Below are 17,293 nucleotides of genomic sequence, written 5' to 3' on the forward strand. Positions count from 1 at the left end.
TTGAACTTTAAGTCAGCGTTCAGCTAAAATAACCTGTAATTAAAGTCTGCAGCCGAGGATTTCTTTCTTAGTCTGATAACCTGCTCAGCTGTCTGTGTTAATAACGCCAAAGACAAATTCTTGGAAAGCAATTGAAATATTGCGGGCTCCTGCCTTTGGTGGGGTAATTAGAAAGCCAGGCAGGCACTGTAAGTGATTGCCTGCCATTATCCTTGTTTTATTTCTGGAACAATGGCCTATCCTTCAGACTTTTCTTTTTTCTTTTTTTTTTTTAATTAAAAAAAATTTTTTTAACATTTATTTGTTCTTGAGAGACAGAGAGACAGTGCGAGCAGGGGAGGGGCAGAAAGAGAGGGAGACACGGAACCCGAAGCAGGCTCCAGGCTCCAAGCTGTCAGCACAAGCCTGACACGGGGCTCGAAATCATGAACCATGAGATCATGACCTGAGCCAAAGTCAGCCATCCAATCGACTGAGCCATCCAGGTGCCCCTTCTCGGACTTTTCTTATTGTCAAATGTCATCATATATTTCCCATGTTAAAGGAGGACACTTGATCATTGACATGGGGAATAAGTTATCATGTTCTTCTGCGCCCCCCCGATCATTTGGCTTTTTAATATTGATTGATTGATTGATTGATGGATTGATAGATTGAGGAGGGGGGCAGAGAGAGAGGGAAACACAGAATCTGAAGCAGGCTCCAGGCTCTGAGCTGTCGGCACAGAGCCTGACATGGGGCTTGATCTCACGGACTGTGAGATCATGACCTGAGCTGAAGTCAGATGCTTAACCAACTGAGCCACCCAGGCGCCGTTCATTTGGCTTTTTTAGAAGGATGGATATGTGTGTGATCGCATGATGTTGCCAGGTAATGTGTTCTCCAAATTTAGGTGATCTAGAGAAAAAAAAGACACGAGTAGGTGAACACAGGTGAGGTGTTTACATCGTTTAACTTTGCTTTTTTGTTATAAAGGTGACAAGGGCAAGTGTATTTGTTGAGATGAGGGGAACTTTAATCACACATGAAGAAAGCAGGTGAGAAGGGACAGCTGGAGTAACACCTACTCTGAACCACTGGAGTTCTCCACCAGTGTGTGTAAATAACTAAGCAGCAAAACACTCTGAAGGAGTTGAGACATTTAGATTCATGTCTCCCTTGGTTAATGTTTATGGGACAGGATGGTTCCGTGGAGCAAGGCTTATTGGTTTGAGCATTCCCTATTGGTATATCCATTCTCCTGAGGGAGGGTATTTCTTTTATTTCCTTTTCTTTGATTCTTATCATATTTTTTTTAATTGTGGGAAAATAGATATAACATAAAATTGATTGTTTTAATAACCATTTTATTTATTTGTTTGTTTATTTAAAATATTATCCTCTGGTCCTGTCTGTGAATGGGGGACCTGCCTTCTTCTTTTTTTTCTTTTTAAGTTTTTATTTTATTTTATTTATTTATTTTATTTTTGAGAGAGAGAAAACACCAGTGGGGGAGGCACAGAGAGAGAGAGGGAGAGAGAGAGTCCCAAGCAGGCTACACACTGTCAGCACAGAGCCTGACCCAGGACTCTATCTCACAAACTGTGAGATCATGACCTGAGCTGAAATTAAGAATCAGATGCTTAATCAACTGAGCCACCCAAGCACCCCTTCAACTTGCTTTATTTTTTATGCTGAAGTATTCTTTAGAAAGTTACAGACATCATGTCATGCTACTCCTAAATACTTAGCGCTTAGTTTACATCTCTGAAAAAGAAAAATATTTTTCTACACAGCTAAAATCATGTGGGTTATACCTACCAGAATTTATAATTCCTTAATACCACTTAGTGCCTGGTTATAGTGAGATTTCCCAAATTATCCTTTACAGATGCTTTATCTAAACCAGCCTCCAATCCAGGACGGTACATTGAATCCATTTTCATTCTATTTCAATCTAGACCTTTCTCAGGACATTGATTTGTAAAGAAGATGGAACCACGTGTCCTCCAGAGGATCCCTTCACTATGTGATTTTTTCTGATTGCTTCCCTGTGGTGTCACGGAACTTTCCCCCCAGCTCTTGTAATTTCTGTAAACTGGAAATGAGATCTAAAGGCTTGGTTAAAGTTAAATATCATTAATGGTGGATTAAGGTGATGGTGGTCTGTTACCCCATTATTCAGTTATGGTTGTCCCTCTTTCTTCCAGAGAACAATCTGGAAGGGGATCCATTGGCCCCCTGGTTCCCTGCTTCCCTCCATCATTCACTCATGGTTTTAGGACCAGTTGTTCATTCTTTCCTGTATCAATAATTGTATCAAAAGATGAAAATGGAGCTTTAGTTTATCATGCTCTCCCTTGTGAATTAGCTGGCATACCCTCCCCCAAATTTTATTGAGAAATAAATCACTGATATAAATTGTTGAGAATTACATCACTGACTTGGCTTTTTTCCCTACAGTTTTCCCTCATCAATTAGGGCCACCCTTAAATACAGTTCCTCCTGAAAAGACCATATACATGCTCAATTTTCCCCTTTTAAATACCAATTTTCAAAATAAGGAGTTGGTTTAATGGCCATTTCAAATGGTGACAGATGAGTTTGTCAGGCTTTTTCTATGTTGAGTGTCGTGATAAACTCATGGAATTTCATAGATCCAGGGGGCTTTTCAAGGCAAATTGGCCTGCTGGAGATGAGCCATTTTTAAAGAAAAGCAAGAATGGTAAATGAAGAGAGGGCTATGGCTGCAGCCAAAGTGTGTGTGTGTGTGTGTGTGTGTGTGTGTGTGTGTGTGTGTGAGAGAGAGAGAGAGAGAGAGAGAGAGAGAGAGAGAGAGGGAGTGTTCCCCCATCCCTACTCCCAGCCACACCAACCACTGTACATTTGCATTTGTCAGTCTTCCCTAAAGTCTTTAAAGCACCATCAGAGCCCAACAGACCACCACAGTGCCTGTTAGCAGCTCATTTAAGAGGTGATTCAACTATCTCTTTGGTTTGGTTAGTTTCAACATGCCCCGGGGTTTAGGGCCTACATTTCCTAACCAGGTTACCTTTCAGGAATAGGAATTAAGATCACTCTCAATGATGGTGGGTAAAAAAAAATATGTATTACATTGCATGGATATGCCACATTTTGGCTATTGTAAACAGCTGCTAATCAGTGATGAACTTAATTTTACTCCTGTTTTGCCTCTTGTCTATGTTATCATCCCATCTTAAGTAATCTACTTTGAAAATGCAGAACTTTTTATTCTGATTCTGTAAGGTGTTTCTCTGGAGGATGGAGAGATACATAATGGGATGGGTGTCCATTAGGAAAGCAACGAAGCGGGGAGATTTGGTCTTGTTAAGAAGAAATATTTTTAAAGTACAGAAGTCTTGGTTGTAGGCCAGAATTATGCTGGCATTTTAGTATTTTTAGCCCCTCCTATTTTCCGGAGTCCCAGGGGAGAGGGGTTTGTAAAGTGAACTCATTTATTTCGTCCAAATTGAGTGTTCAGCCTTAGCCTGGATTTTTGTAGGGCAATGAGTAGAGAAGGGAAGTAACTTCCTAAGGTCAGCGAATGAACTGGAAATGGGGTGGATGGCGGGAAAACATTTCTCAGATCAATGCCGGTCACCTGTTAAATTAGTTAATCTTTAAAAAATCCTGTGCCCGGTCACAAATCTTCCAGTGAATGTAAATATTTGTTGGTTGATTTTGGTAATGTAAGGAGACATTATTAGGAGAGGAACCCCATTTAAAAGAAAGCTCAGTCTGTTTAAAGGACCCATATGACAAATATACATGGTTTTTAAATGCTTGTGGAATGAATGACTCTCCAGGGGGAAAATAGAAAGCAATTAAATAACATTATTATTTCCTCGGCAGAAATCACTGCAGCCCTTGGCTGGTCATACAGACACTCTTTGAACTGTAGTTTCATCCAGGCAACCCTGGAATCAGTCCTAAGTTGCTATGTGACACAATGTAAAAAATCCTCTGATTTACATTTTATTAGAAAAATAACTCTCCAAGAGACTGCCTTTTGCTGTTAAGGGGGAAAAAAACCTATTGAAAAACAGAGACAAAGGGTAAAATATAGTAAAATAACTGAAGCACGCATTCCCTGGTGCTTGTTAAGTATAAATTATTACTTGTGCTGGGAAGCTACCCCTTCGTGTGCCTGTTCTGTCATTTCTGTTCCCTCCTTAGGGGCATGTTTACAAATGGGGTCCATTGGTTTAGGACTGTGCCAGCCCGTTACTGGTCTGGACAGAGAATCCATTCTCTTTCCCTGCCTTGATCCTCTGGAAAATAATGTTCCCAAGCTTTAGCCATGCCCTTTGGGACATGGGCACAAGGAAAGGGGCCACACATAGGAGAAACCCTTGTCCTAGGGAAGTCCAGAGTCCAGCGGGCAACTTGTCCCTGTTCCTGGAAATGGGGATAGAGAAGATGGCTCCCCTTCTTTAACCTAATAAGCTCAGGGCTTGTGCCTGCACTGGGGACAGCCTGCAGTGTCCTTAGGTGGCTAATTCTGGGCACAATCTCTCAGCATATAGGGGTCATTCCTGGTATCTCATGATCTGATAGGCAGACCAGAAAATTAAATGACAGAAAACAGGGAAGTGGGTGCCGACTGTGACCAAGGCTGATTCGGCTCCCATCTGTTTTTTGTTTATTTCTTCCCTGCTTGGTGGAAGTTCTGAATCCTCCTGGCTCAGGGCAAGCACCAACTGCTCGGGTGGCATCAGCTTTGGGAAGCTCTTTCTAAGAATATAAGCCTTGGCTAAGTGGAGCTGGGAGAGCATTCAGCTCTGAGGGTCAAAGATGAGGCAAAGATGAGGGAGAAAGGATAAGCCTAGAAGCACAATGTAAACACTAAATTTTCAGGTGGCAATTCTGCTGGTCCCGGGCTAGCATAATGTATTTCTGAATACATTTTTTCTTAAAAAAATTTTTTTTAATTTTTTTTCAATGTTTTTTATTTATTTTTGGGACAGAGAGACACAGAGCATGAACGGGCGAGGGGCAGAGAGAGAGGGAGACACAGAATCGGAAACAGGCTCCAGGCTCCGAGCCATCAGCCCAGAGCCTGATGCGGGGCTCGAACTCACGGACTGCGAGATCGTGACCTGGCTGAAGTCGGACGCTTAACCGACTGCGCCACCCAGGCGCCCCTTTTCTTAAAATTTTTAATGTTTATTTATTTTTAAGAGCAAGAGACAGAGTGAGAGCAGGGGAGGAGCAGAGAGAGTGAGAGAGAGAAATACAGATTCTGAAGCAGACTGTAGACTCCAAGCTGTCAGCACAGAGCCTGATGCGGGGCTCGAACTCATAAACTGCGAGATCATGACCTGAGCCGAAGTTGGATGCTTAACCGACTGAGCTACCCAAGCACCCGTTAATCGTTTTTAAAGTTTATTTTTATTTATTTTGAGAGAGAGATAGCAAGGGGGTAGGGGCAGAGAGAGAGGGAGACAGATACCAAGCAGGCTCTGCACTGTCAGTGCAGAGCCCGATGCAGGGCTCAAACTCATGAACCATGAGATCATAACTTGAGCCAAAGTCAAGAATTGGATGCTTAACCAACTGATCCACCAAGGTGCCCCTAGCATAATGTATTTTATATACAGCCCAGCACGCTTTTAATACAAAACAAATGTTGGATAATTGTGTGTGCCAATTAGCTAAAGGAAACTTGACCGAGGGGAGGAGTAAGAAGTTCTTTGCAAGTGTCAAAAGAGGAATTAGAAAAAAATTTTTTTAATGTTTTATTTATTTATGAGAGAGAGAGAGACAGAGTGTGAGCGGGGGAAGGGCAGAGAGAGGGACACACAGAATTGGAAGTAAGCTCCAGGCTCCGAGCTGACAGCACAGAGCCCGACGTGCGGCTCGGGCTCACAAACCGTGAGATCGTGACCTGAACCAAAGTTGACGCTTAACCGACTGAGCCACCCAGGCACCCCTCAAAAGAGGAATTTTGAAGAGGTGTTAGGATAGTGGCTGGCAGGAGCCTTCTTACTGTTTGGAGAGGATCCACTGCATTATCATGTCTCACTCCTGATTTCTTACTTCCAGACCTGGCCCCTGACAGATGATTGATCAGACAGCAGTTTGGTTACCAAAACCATACCTATCTGCCTTGAAATTGAATTTGAACCGAGAATACAGAATTTGCAAAATTAAATAAGGGATAGTTGATTTGATTCTACAGAAGTCTGAGTTTTTCACTTGGATGCTTGTATCGATCTCATTTGGCATCCTCTTTTGGCTCTGGCGTGAGGGATCTCGGAGCGGTGTGATTAACAGCCCAAGCCCCAGGCTGTCAGCTCTAGGCTCCAGCTGCCTGCGGAGTCAGATCCAGGTGCTTTCATTTCCTAGCAGCAATATGCCTCAGTTTCCTCATCTATAAAATGGGTGAACAATGGTACATACCTGATAGGCCTGTTTAATGGGATAAATAAGGGCCTCAGTCAGTTAAGTGTCCGGACTCTTAATTTCGGTTCAGTTCATGATCTCACGGTCTGCATTGACAGCAAGGAGCCTGCTTGGGATTCTTTCTCTCCTTCTCTCTCTGCCTCTCCCCCAGTTATGCATTCTGTCTCTTTGAGAGAAAATGAACAAACAAACAAAAAGGCATAGGACATCTGGGTGGCTCTATCTAAGCGTCCAATTCTTTTTTTTTTTTTTTTTTTCAACATTTATTTATTTTTGGGACAGAGAGAGACAGAGCATGAACAGGCGAGGGGCAGAGAGAGAGGGAGACACAGAATCGGAAACAGGCTCCAGGCTCTGAGCCATCAGCCCAGAGCCCGACGCGGGGCTTGAAATCACGGACCACGAGATCGTGACCTGGCTGAAGTTGGTCGCTTAACCGACTGCGCCACCCAGGCGCCCCTAAGCGTCCAATTCTTGATTTCAGCTCAGGTCATGATCTCGAGGTCAGTGAGTTTAAGCCCCACATCTGGCTCCGTACTGACAGTGCAGAGCCTGCTTGGGATTCTCTCTCTCCCTCTCTCTCTCTGCCCCTCCCCCACTTGTGTGCATGTGCTCTCTCTCAAAATAAATAAATAAACTTAAAAAATAAATAAAGGTAGGGGCATCTGGGTGGCTCAGTCAGTTAAGCATCTGACTTTGGCTCAGGTCATGATTTCATGGTTGGTGAATTTGAGCCCTGCATTGGGGGAGCTCAAACCCCGCTTCGGGTGAGCCCCACTTCTCTCTCCCTCCCTCTCTCTCTCTGCCCCTTGTGGGATTCTCTCTCTTCTCTCTTTCCCTCTCTCTCTCTCTGCCCCTTCTACCCTTGCCTCACTCACTTGCACCCTCTCTTTCAAAAAAAGTATACGGAATAATGAGATAATGTCTATAAGACACTTACCACTGGCTCTAGCCCTGCAATCATGCTTTAGTAAATATTAGCTGCTGTTATTGTCTGGACCCCTGAAGGATGGGGGTCTCTGGGTGGTGTTATCATATAAGGGACTCTGGGCTTGAGAGTATTTCCTAATTTTCTTTGGGTCTCCATTTCCTCATTTGTGAAGTGAGGGGGTCTGGTGAGGCCCCTTCTAGTTCAGAAATGATATGGGGGAAGGAAGTTTGTGTTAGCTACAGCTTCTGTTTATCAACATTTTCCCCTTCTCTTCTTTGTGCCATGATAAATGGGAACCATGTCTTTTTACTTCCTTAAATACAGAAAAGAGCTTTTGAGAGTTCAAAAGAAATCGCCCGAAGACAAGTCTAGGTGATCTTGCATTCCTGATAAGCAATGGGAGAGACCTTCAAGAAAAAGTCCCACTTCCGTACCTTTGCAGTTCTGACCACAATGAATGACAATGAAGTAAAAGCATGATTAGCATATTATCAGCCCCTCCCCTTTATTTTAAGGGGCTTCCTAATGGGTAGAATGGCCCCTAAGAGGTCGTCAGATACAGACTTAGGTCCATCACTGTAGATTTTTAAAAGCTGAGATCTTTGGGGATGGAGTAAGGTAGAGGAGGGGGATATTCTTTTGCATTTTGTTTTTGCTAACCTTGAGTGGCTTGTGGAAACTATAAAGAAACTATAAGGAAGGAGGCAGGAAGGAAACGCAGAATAAATATGTTTCAGTAAAGAGCAAGTCTGTTGGGATTTTTCCCCCATAGTGTCAGTGGGTGTATAAATTTCCTACAGACTTCAGAATCCACTCAGTAAAACTGACATTCCTGCTTACCCCCTCCTGCTGACTCCCTGCTGGAAGCTCCTGAGTTTTACTTACAAGGTCTCTGCCACATACATTCTGCCTTCCTTGAAAGCCCAGGCCGTGACCTGCCTGTGGGTCCCTTCTGTTCTCACAGTGGATTTCATGGCCAGTGGCCTGGGCATGAATAACAGTTGGACAGCACTGCAGAGTTGATTACGAGATTTCACAGCTAATAAGCTTTTTCTTGGGAAAGCCTTTGATCTCTGCAGAAGGTTGCTCATCCCTGGGTTGGGCATACCTTTCCATTTTACAGATGAAGAAACTGAGCACACACAGGTATGCATGTTTAGCGTCATATTGGACATTCCTAGTTAGACGATAAGTATGCCAGCTGCCCAGCTAAGTCATCTGCGCCTTGTCTTGAGTTTAACTGTGGTTTTGATGCTTATAACAAACAGTATTGATTGCTCTAGCTAATGGTCAGAGCTCCTCTTCGGAATAAGGGCAGGGGGAGGAAAGTGTCCCATAGACATTTTTTAATTTTTTTAATGAATCTCAATCTGGATTTCCAGTAACAATTTTCTGCAGGACTGGGCTGCTTTTGGATTAAGCATTAAGAGTTACAGTTTAAATTCTTTACAGTTTAAGAATTTAGAACCCATTCCTTCTGGGCCAGGCTCAGACACTGCCAATCTCATAGGAGAACTGGGTTCTGGCCTGCAAGTGCCCTGCCCCTTCTGAGATCGCTTCCAGGGCATATCACCTCCAGGGTACCACTGTAAGGAGGGTTTCTGTCCAAGACGGTGGGGCGCCCAACTCGGGGCAGAGTGCATTCAGGGCGTTCTCTCTGGGAGCGTCCAACTCCGGCATCTCTGTGGGAACTCCCGCCTGCACCACAGTACGTTTCACGTGGACTCCCTCTTGATCTGGAAAGGCAAACCTGAGAGCAGAGAGGGCAGCGTCAGGGTACCTGCCCAACCCAACTGTCCGCTTCCGGGGGAACTGAGCCCCCACACCGTATGCAAGCCAGTGGGCCTAAAAGCTCCGGGTACGGGACTCCCGTATTCGCGGGCATCAGGTCCTGGTCCCAAAGCATGTGCAAACCTGGGAGCCTGTGTGCCCGCTGCCGGGGGCACAGGGAGTCTTGCTTGGCGTCGCGTGCAGGGCCGCCCCCCGTGGCCGGTGCGCCCCGGGGCTCCTGCCAGACGCCCCGCAGGACCACACAAAAGACCCCACCCCAGGTCGGGCGTGCATTTCCTGTTAGAGCGGCGGCGGCGTGCAGCCACCCATGTGCATCCCGCGGCGCGCGGGCCGGGCGGGCCGCGGGGCACGCCCCCACGCAGTCCCAGTCCCCGCGCGCCGGCCGCGAGGGGCCGCCCTCGGCGGGCCCGCCCCCATGTCACCGCAGGCCGGGCTCCCTTTGTGTGCGGCCCGAGCGCCGCGGCCGCGCCATTGGCCCGCCGGCCCGGGGGGCCAGCCCCTTCCTGGCTCGCTTCATGCATATGCATGAGCGCCCCGGCCCTCCCCGCGCCGGCCCCTCCCCGCCCCCTCCCGCGCGGGCGTGCGAGGCGCGCGGCGCGGCTCCCTCCTCGCGGCAGCAGGCGCCCGAGCCCGAGCCCGAGCCCGAGCCCGAGCCAGGGCGAGCCGAGCCTGCTCCGGGCGGGCGGCGGCGGCGGCGCCGCTCCAGCCATGTCAGCGCGCGCGAGCCTGGGCCCACCATGAGCCATGGCCATGTCCGTGAGCGCCGAGGACGACGACTATGAATCGGAGCCGGACCAGGTCGGCGGCCCGGGGTGGGGCTGAGGGAGGGACCCGCCGCCCGCCCGCCCGCCGATCTCCCGACCGACCGACTGACGCGCCCCGGGCGGCAGCGACGCCGCGGCCGCCGCGATGAGGAGAAAGTTTTGCAGCCGCCGCCGGCGGGGCCGCCAGGGCCGGGCCCGAGCGGGGCGTGGAGGAGCTCGGCAGGCCGGCGGCCGCCGGGGCGCCGCGGGCCCCGCAGCCGGCCCGGGCAGGGGGCGTGTGCGAGCGGCTGTGCGCGAGGGTGGCCGGCAGTGCCGCGGGGACAATGTGGGCCTCGCCGTCGGGCGGGCCCTGCCGGGCGCGGGCCACGGCCCGCGGGCAAGTTGCGGGCGCCGGCGCTGGCGGCCAGGGCGCGCCTCGCCCTCCCCTCGAGCCCTCGCCCGCGGCCCACGCGCGTGCCGGCCGCCCTGGGCGCACCCGGACCTGCGGCCGCCTGCGCCTCCCTCTTTTCTGTTTGCAAAGTTGCACCGGGACCCTCGGCCTCTGGGCTGGAGGACGCCGCGGCCCGGGGCCCGTGGGCCCGACGGCCGGAGCTTTTGTCTGGGCGCCGCGCGCCCGCCGCCCGCCGTGGGCAGACGGAGACAGGAAGGGGTGCGAGCCGCGGGCCGGCGCGGGGAATCCGGAACCCGGCGAGTGCGCTCCGCCACGGCGGGGCGGAGGAAGCCGTGACCCCAGATGGCAGTATTTGGCCTGGGTTGGATTTAGAAGGGAAAGCAACCTCTCTTGGGACGAGGGGGGAGAAATCTGTGTATAAAACAAAGCCCTGGGTGTGTTTACGGCGTGAATTTGCTCCGGGAACATTCGTGTTTAGGAAGAGGGGGAAGAAAGTTGAGGTTTTACGGAGTGCAGTCTGCACAATATTTGAAACAGGACACAGGCTAGGTGGACTTGTGCGAGGAATTAAGCATGGGGTGGGTTAAGTTATCATGTGGGCATGGGACCAGGTGAATAAGATGCTTATTTATAATCCTGGGTGCATTTCCTCAGTGGAATAAAGATGTTTTGGAATGTTCAGGCCGAGATGTAGGAACGTCTTTCTCGTCCGTTGGGGGCGATTGAGGAAGCGCTGTATATGCTGCGCTTAAATTGTATCAGACACATCATTAAGTGGTTTTATCTAACAGACGAAGTTAAGTCTTATTGTTTAGTTGCATTTTACTGTTTTCTGAGTTTTGCTGGGATATTTTTCAGGCACATGCACCTTGTGAGACGTTCCTGAATCTCGCTGGTCTTAGGCATTGGGTTAACCCAGAGACAACCCAAGTGGTTTTTGTCTTGGAACTTTTATCAAGTCAGCAGCACAGTGTGCGAATGGTTCTCACTTCTTGCTTCTTGGTTCACACCAAATCTTGGTTTGAAAATTTTTCAGTTCAGTTTGGGTCTGCTTAATTCCTGCCAGCAGGTTACTCTTTCTGCATCTGCTTATTCACAAGAAGACACTGGTAGCCGGCCTGGACTGTGCTTTGGTGTTTCTGGATTGAGGTTCCTGTTACTTGCTTTTGTTTTGGTTTTTTAATTTGGCCACACCCTGTGGCCTATGGTAGATGCAATCTTTGACAAGGTATGAAACAAGATTTCATGTGTCTCTGGGCTAAAAACCACGGTTTTCAGGTCTGCCACTCCTGAGAGAGCCTGCCTTCAGGAGAGGACCTGTGCTCCCGGTAGCCAGACTGCTTTCCCCCTCCTGAGGATAGTCAGCCCTGTGTGGCCCTTCTGGAGCTGTCAGCAACAGAAGTTCTTGAGCTTCACTTTAAGGCGGTCTGTTTCACTCAGGTGTATTGAGCTGACCCCTAAGCCAGGTCAGTGGGCAGCAGGGTTTTCCCATATTCCCGGCAGAGAAGAAGATTGTCCGTGAAGGACCGCACGCCTGTGGAAGCTCCAGGCTGTAACTCCCTGCTGTTGGCCTCCTCTAGCCCTTCGTCACTAGGTTTTTCAGCCTTTCTCAGCCTCAGGATTTCTTGGGCCTGAGAACAGTGGCTTCCTCGACGGATCTCGAAAGCATTTGCGTCTTTCCACCGGAGAGTGAGTCTCTGGGCTCTAGACCCCACTCTTCTGTAAAGTGTCCTCCAGGGAGGAGTGGGCACGCAGGTACACTCGCGAAGAGACTGGCGGAGGCCCTGTCGGGAATTGCTCTTGCCCAGTTACCCCCAGCAGCTGCACCTGGCCCCTCCCACACCCACCCCGCATCAGAATTTTGCCTGTTCCACTTTAAAAGTCCGTGCCCATCTCTAGTGCCCACCTGAGGCTGGTGTCCGGTCCTGGGCGGCATCAGGCTTCCTTAGGTGTGTCTGCCCTGTGGCTTCCCCCAGCAGCCTGGGTTCCCCCCCCCCCCCCGCTCCCAGTGTGGGGTGGGGGCGAGGTGGTGATGGTGGGCAGGAGGAGACCCCTTGCCTGCTCTTTGCCAGTGCTCACTCTTGGCTGGGCCTTCTCCCCTGGACTTGATTTGCTTCTCCAGTGCAGAATGTGTCAGAAAATTCTTTAGCTGTGTTCAGTTTGAGGAGATGCCCCCCCAAAAAGGGCTGTTAATGAGAATATGTGTTCCATCTTTTTTTTTTAACCCCTGAAGTGAAAATAGCTTTGTTCCTTTTCTTAAACTAAAAGTGATTGTTGTTTTAAAAAAGTAAAAATAATAGAAAATTATGAAGAGGAAAATCTCTCAGAAGTTTATGCAGCCATAACTACTGTATTACTCATTGTAGCTTCTTATGAAATTTTAGGACAGGGGTCCCTGAACCTTTCTGAAATAATATCAAAGGTTTGTGACTTTGTGTGCATTTTTCTGGGAAAAGGTCCTTAGCTTTCCTCAGATTCTCCAGAGGTCCTCGCATCCCCTGGGTTTCCGGTAGCTCTCGTGTTTTTATTCTCTTGCTCCTTATCCTCAGTATATAAACAAACCAAAGCCCTCCCTGGAGTCTACAGGTGTGTGTTAAGGGGCCCCACACTGCTGCTAACATCCAGCTTTTCCTGGGATGTCCATTATGCATGAAGATTTGGGAACAGACATATGTTGAGGTGAATCTGTGTTATGCAGTAGAATACAGCATTAGCATGACAGATGTGGGGGGGGGGGCATCACTACCCCTCGTGGGGCTGAGTGTCAGTGTGCTGCTGTTGGGGGTAGCTTGCTGGGAAATATACAACGGTCTTCACTGTAAAACCACACAGCCACATTTATTTCACTGTTTTTCTCACTGACTCCTCTGGACAGTCGTCCCTTCTTGAAACTCTTCCCAGGCTCAGGGATGACCCAACCGCCTGCTGCTTTGCCTGCCTTTCCGGCCGTTCCTCCGCGGGCTGGTCTTTCTCACTGGCCCTTGAATGTCCGTAGTCTTGGAGGTAGTGTCCAGGACCCTCTTTTCACTCCGCCCGTCCTCCCTGGGCAGCCTCGTGGACTTAACTAGTTTAACAGTATGTGATGCTGACTCCCGGCTGTGGATCCACTCTGGTCCCTCCCGCTGCCGGCCAGCTTCCTTGAATGTCCTGTGGCTCCTCAGATTCTGTGTGTCCACGGTGGAGTCGCTGATCTTTCCTTCCTCTCCTAGGCCCCTTGTTCTGCTGTTGCTCAAGCTATAAACCTCAGAGCTTTCCAGGGCTCTTCCTGCTTGTATGCCCCATGTTCAGGCAGCCTCCGGGGTCTTCTAAAACCAGGTCTGCTTCTAAAACATGTCCTGAATCATCCCCTCCCTGTCAACGCTTCTGTGGCTTCTGCTCATGCCTTCATCGTCTTCAGCCTGGACTGCTGTCGTCGCACCCTTCTCAACTCCTCTCCCCGCCTGTCATCTTGCTCACTGTCCAGAAAGGCACTCCTCACACTTGTGCATGTTGCTCCTGAGTGTAAAGTCCTTTCACTGCTCTTACAGGGGACACCGTATTTCTGTGTCCTATGAGGCCCTACAAGGTTGGGCTTCTGACATCTCAAGTAGTTGTGTCAGGCTATTGAACATGTCATGTCACTTCACGTCTCTATCTTATTACTCTTCTTTCTGCCTAGAATATCTGCTCCCTACCCCCACCCCTACCCTCGGCCTGAAGATGCGGCTTGTTCTCCCTCAAGACCCACCTTAGTCACCACCTCCTCTGTCTGTGACCCTTTTCCCAATATCCCTTCCCAGTGAGATGAGGCATTTCTTCTGGGTCAGCATGCCAGGGGCCATGCTTTAGAGTCACTGCTGACGCTCACATCTCAGCTTCTCATTCATTGGCAGTATGACATTAGGTAGATGACTTAACTCTGCTATGCCTCGGTTTCCTCACTTTTTTTTTTCTTTCAGTTTCCTCCTGAATGGAGATCATAATTCCTGTCTCATAGGTTACTGATGAGAATATTGAAAGGAATGATTCCTTCAGACAGCGTTACTTGTAATATCATTATCATCACCATCACATCGCATTGCATTTACGTGGTTGTTTGTTTTTCTCACCCTAGACTCTAATGCCTTTGAGAGTATGGGATGCATCTTATTCATCTCTGTATTCCCAGCACCTACCATTGAATCTGGTACAGAATTCTCAGCCAGAAAACACTTGAGTAGGCAGGTGGGTGAACCTGTGACTCATTAATGAATGAGTCTCCAGTGCAGATTACATACTCTTGTTGGCTAGTAATGTTAAGCATCTTTCCATGTGCTTGTTCCCCATTTGTATGTATGTTTTTGAAAATATACCTATTTAAATCCTTTGTCCACTTTTTAATTTTAAAATTTTTTTTTAATGTTTATCTTTGTTTTTGAGACAGAGAGAGACAGAGCATGAGTGGGGGAGAGGCAGAGAGAGAGGGAGACACAGAATCTGAAGCAGGCTCCAAGTTCTGAGCTGTCAGCACAGAGCCCGATGTGGGGCTGGAACTTGTCAACCGCAAGATTTTGACCTGAAGTCAGATGCTCAACCGACTGAGCCACCCAGGCGCCCCTAAATCCTTTGTCCATTTTAAAATTGGGATGTTTGTCTTTTTATTGTTGAGTCATTAGAGTTCTTTATATATTTTAGATACTAGTCCCTTACCAAATGTATTATTTGCAATGTGTTCTCCCACTCTCTGGGCTTTTTCACCTGATTGTGCCCCTTTTGAGCACAAAAATTTTTCAGTTTTGAAGTTTAGTCCATCTCTTTTCTTTTGTTGCCTCTGCTTTTGGTGTCCTATCCAAGAAATCATTGCCTAATCCAGGGTCATGAAGGCTTACCCTTTTGTTTTCTTCTAAGAGTTTTATAGTTTTAGCTCTTACATTTAGGTAAGAGGTAATTTGAGGTAATATTTTACAAATAGTGTGAGGTAGGGGATCAACTTAATTGTTTTTGCATGTCCCTGCATCATGTGTTGAAAAGACTATTCTCTTCCCCGACTAAATCATTTTGACACACTTGCCGAAAATCACGTGGTCTCAAAATTCATTTTGTTGTAAATATTCTGAGGGTTTATTTCTGGATTCTCGATTCCGTTGATCAATATGTCTGTCCTTATGCCAGCATCACATAGTCTTGTTTACTGGAGCTTTGTAGTAAGTATTGAAATCAAGAAGTATTTATCCTCCAACTTTGCTCTTCATTTTCAAGATTGTTTTGGCCTTTCCAGGTCCCTGGCATTTCCACATGAATTTTAAGGTCAGCTTGTTGATTTCTGCAAAAAAAAAAAAAACCAAAAAACAGCTGGGACTTTCACAGGGATTGCATAGAATTTATAGATCACTTTGGGGAGTATTGCCATCATGACAATATTAAGTCTCTCAATCCATGAACATGGGATGTCTTTTCATTAATTTAGGTTAATCCAAGTAATTTTAATCCCAGTATTTTATTTAAAAAAAAATTTTTTTTTTCAACGTTTATTTATTTTTGGGACAGAGAGATACAGAGCATGAACGGGGGAGGGGCAGAGAGAGAGGGAGATGCAGAATCAGAAACAGGCTCCAGGCTCTGAGCCATCAGCCCAGAGCCCGACGCGGGGCTCGAACTCACGGACCGCGAGATCGTGACCTGGCTGAAGTCGGACGCTTAACCGACTGCGCCACCCAGGCGCCCCAATCCCAGTATTTTAGACATGAGGGATTGAAGAGGTTCTGCCCAAGAATATTCAGGAGAAGAGGATCTGATGGATAGGATGCACTGTTAATATTTGTGGAATGAATGAACAAATGAATGAAAGAACTACCAAAATACTATTGCTGTTAAGGAAAATGCTTAGGAGTGACTGATGGAGAAGAGGTGTCAGAATACTATGTTTTGTGTGGGGGACAGTTATGGACTCTAGATGTCCTTAACAGGTGGAGCTGGGCTGATAAAATCAACAAGTGGCCTTGGGGTTGAGGAGGCCAGTTTGTAAAGTGAAAGTCAGTGGATACCATCACTCCATTTTGCTGAGAATAGTTCATGCTGAAATTAACAAAGATGCATTCTGGGTTACTTGAACAAATAGAGGCAAAGGTAGGATAGAGTGGAATTTAGAATTGGTTTTGAACTTTTAAGTGTTTTTAAATTTAGTTTTGAGAGAGACAGCGTACAAGGCGGGGGAGGGGCAGAGAGTGAGGGAGACACAGAATCTGAAGCAGGTTCCAGTCTGTGAGCTGTCAGCAGAGCCAGACGTGGGGCTTGAACTCACAAACCGCAAGTTCACGACCTGAGTCAAAGTCGGACACTTACCTGACTGAGCCACCCAGGCACCCTGAGTTTTGAACCTTTAGGTATCACGCAGAAGAGATTAGGACAGAAGTTTCATGCCAGAGAGAATGACAGGGCTTTGACTTGTTTACCTTCCTTAATAGAGACCCTCCACTGTCTTTTTCACCTGTTGATTTTCTGGGTGATCTTTCTTAGGTGCCTGCGTTTCAAGTGTTGCTCAGCTGACTCCTGACACGCCAGCTGGTGTCCACTGCCCGCAGAAACTGGCCATGAGGCTGTAGGTGGCAGCAGCTTTTCTAGCTTGACTTGGCAGCTGGCTAGAGAGGGCCTGAGTCAAGGTCTTCAGAAACAGAGCCTCCTCACACCTCTTCTCCCAGGACATCGTCTCTCGTTTACCCTGTCATTTTCCGGGATGTCTCAGCTGCCATTGGGATCCTGACGAATTTGGGTTTTTTTCATGGGTTGGAAAAGTGCCTCTCTGGAGAGGAACGTACTTTGGAAAGCACTGGAAGGTAGACTTGTTTCACAGTCACTTATGAGCTCTGTGACCCTGGCTGGATTGGCCTAACTTTTGACTTCAGAGGGACACTGTCCCCATGGCCAGTAAGGACAGAGGTGCCCAGCAGCTATTTATACCTGACGCTCCTGAGTGGAAGAAGAGAACCGTGTTTGGACCCCGGGAATGTTTTCAGTCCTTCACCAAAGCGGCTAGTCCTTAGAATCTCCTGCTGT

General features: G+C 47.9%; 1 protein-coding gene and 2 long non-coding RNA genes across 14 annotated transcripts in view; 2 read left to right on the forward strand and 1 right to left on the reverse strand.

Moving 5' to 3' along the window:
• KDM2B (lysine demethylase 2B) overlaps positions 1–17,293 on the forward strand; it is a 153,436-nt gene that overhangs the window by 113,827 nt on the left and 22,316 nt on the right. The gene's annotated exons all lie outside the window — the stretch shown is intronic.
• LOC123381232 lies at positions 434–2,413 on the forward strand. The gene is made up of 2 exons (XR_006588000.1): positions 434–485; positions 1,941–2,413. It is a non-coding gene; the product is annotated as an uncharacterized LOC123381232 (long non-coding RNA).
• Positions 8,675–9,565, reverse strand: LOC123381231. The gene is made up of 2 exons (XR_006587999.1): positions 9,251–9,565; positions 8,675–9,086 (listed from the first exon to the last, which is right to left on the reverse strand). It is a non-coding gene; the product is annotated as an uncharacterized LOC123381231 (long non-coding RNA).

This window comes from Felis catus, chromosome D3 (assembly GCF_018350175.1).
Source record: "Felis catus isolate Fca126 chromosome D3, F.catus_Fca126_mat1.0, whole genome shotgun sequence".
Classification (NCBI taxonomy): Eukaryota; Metazoa; Chordata; class Mammalia; order Carnivora; family Felidae; genus Felis; species Felis catus.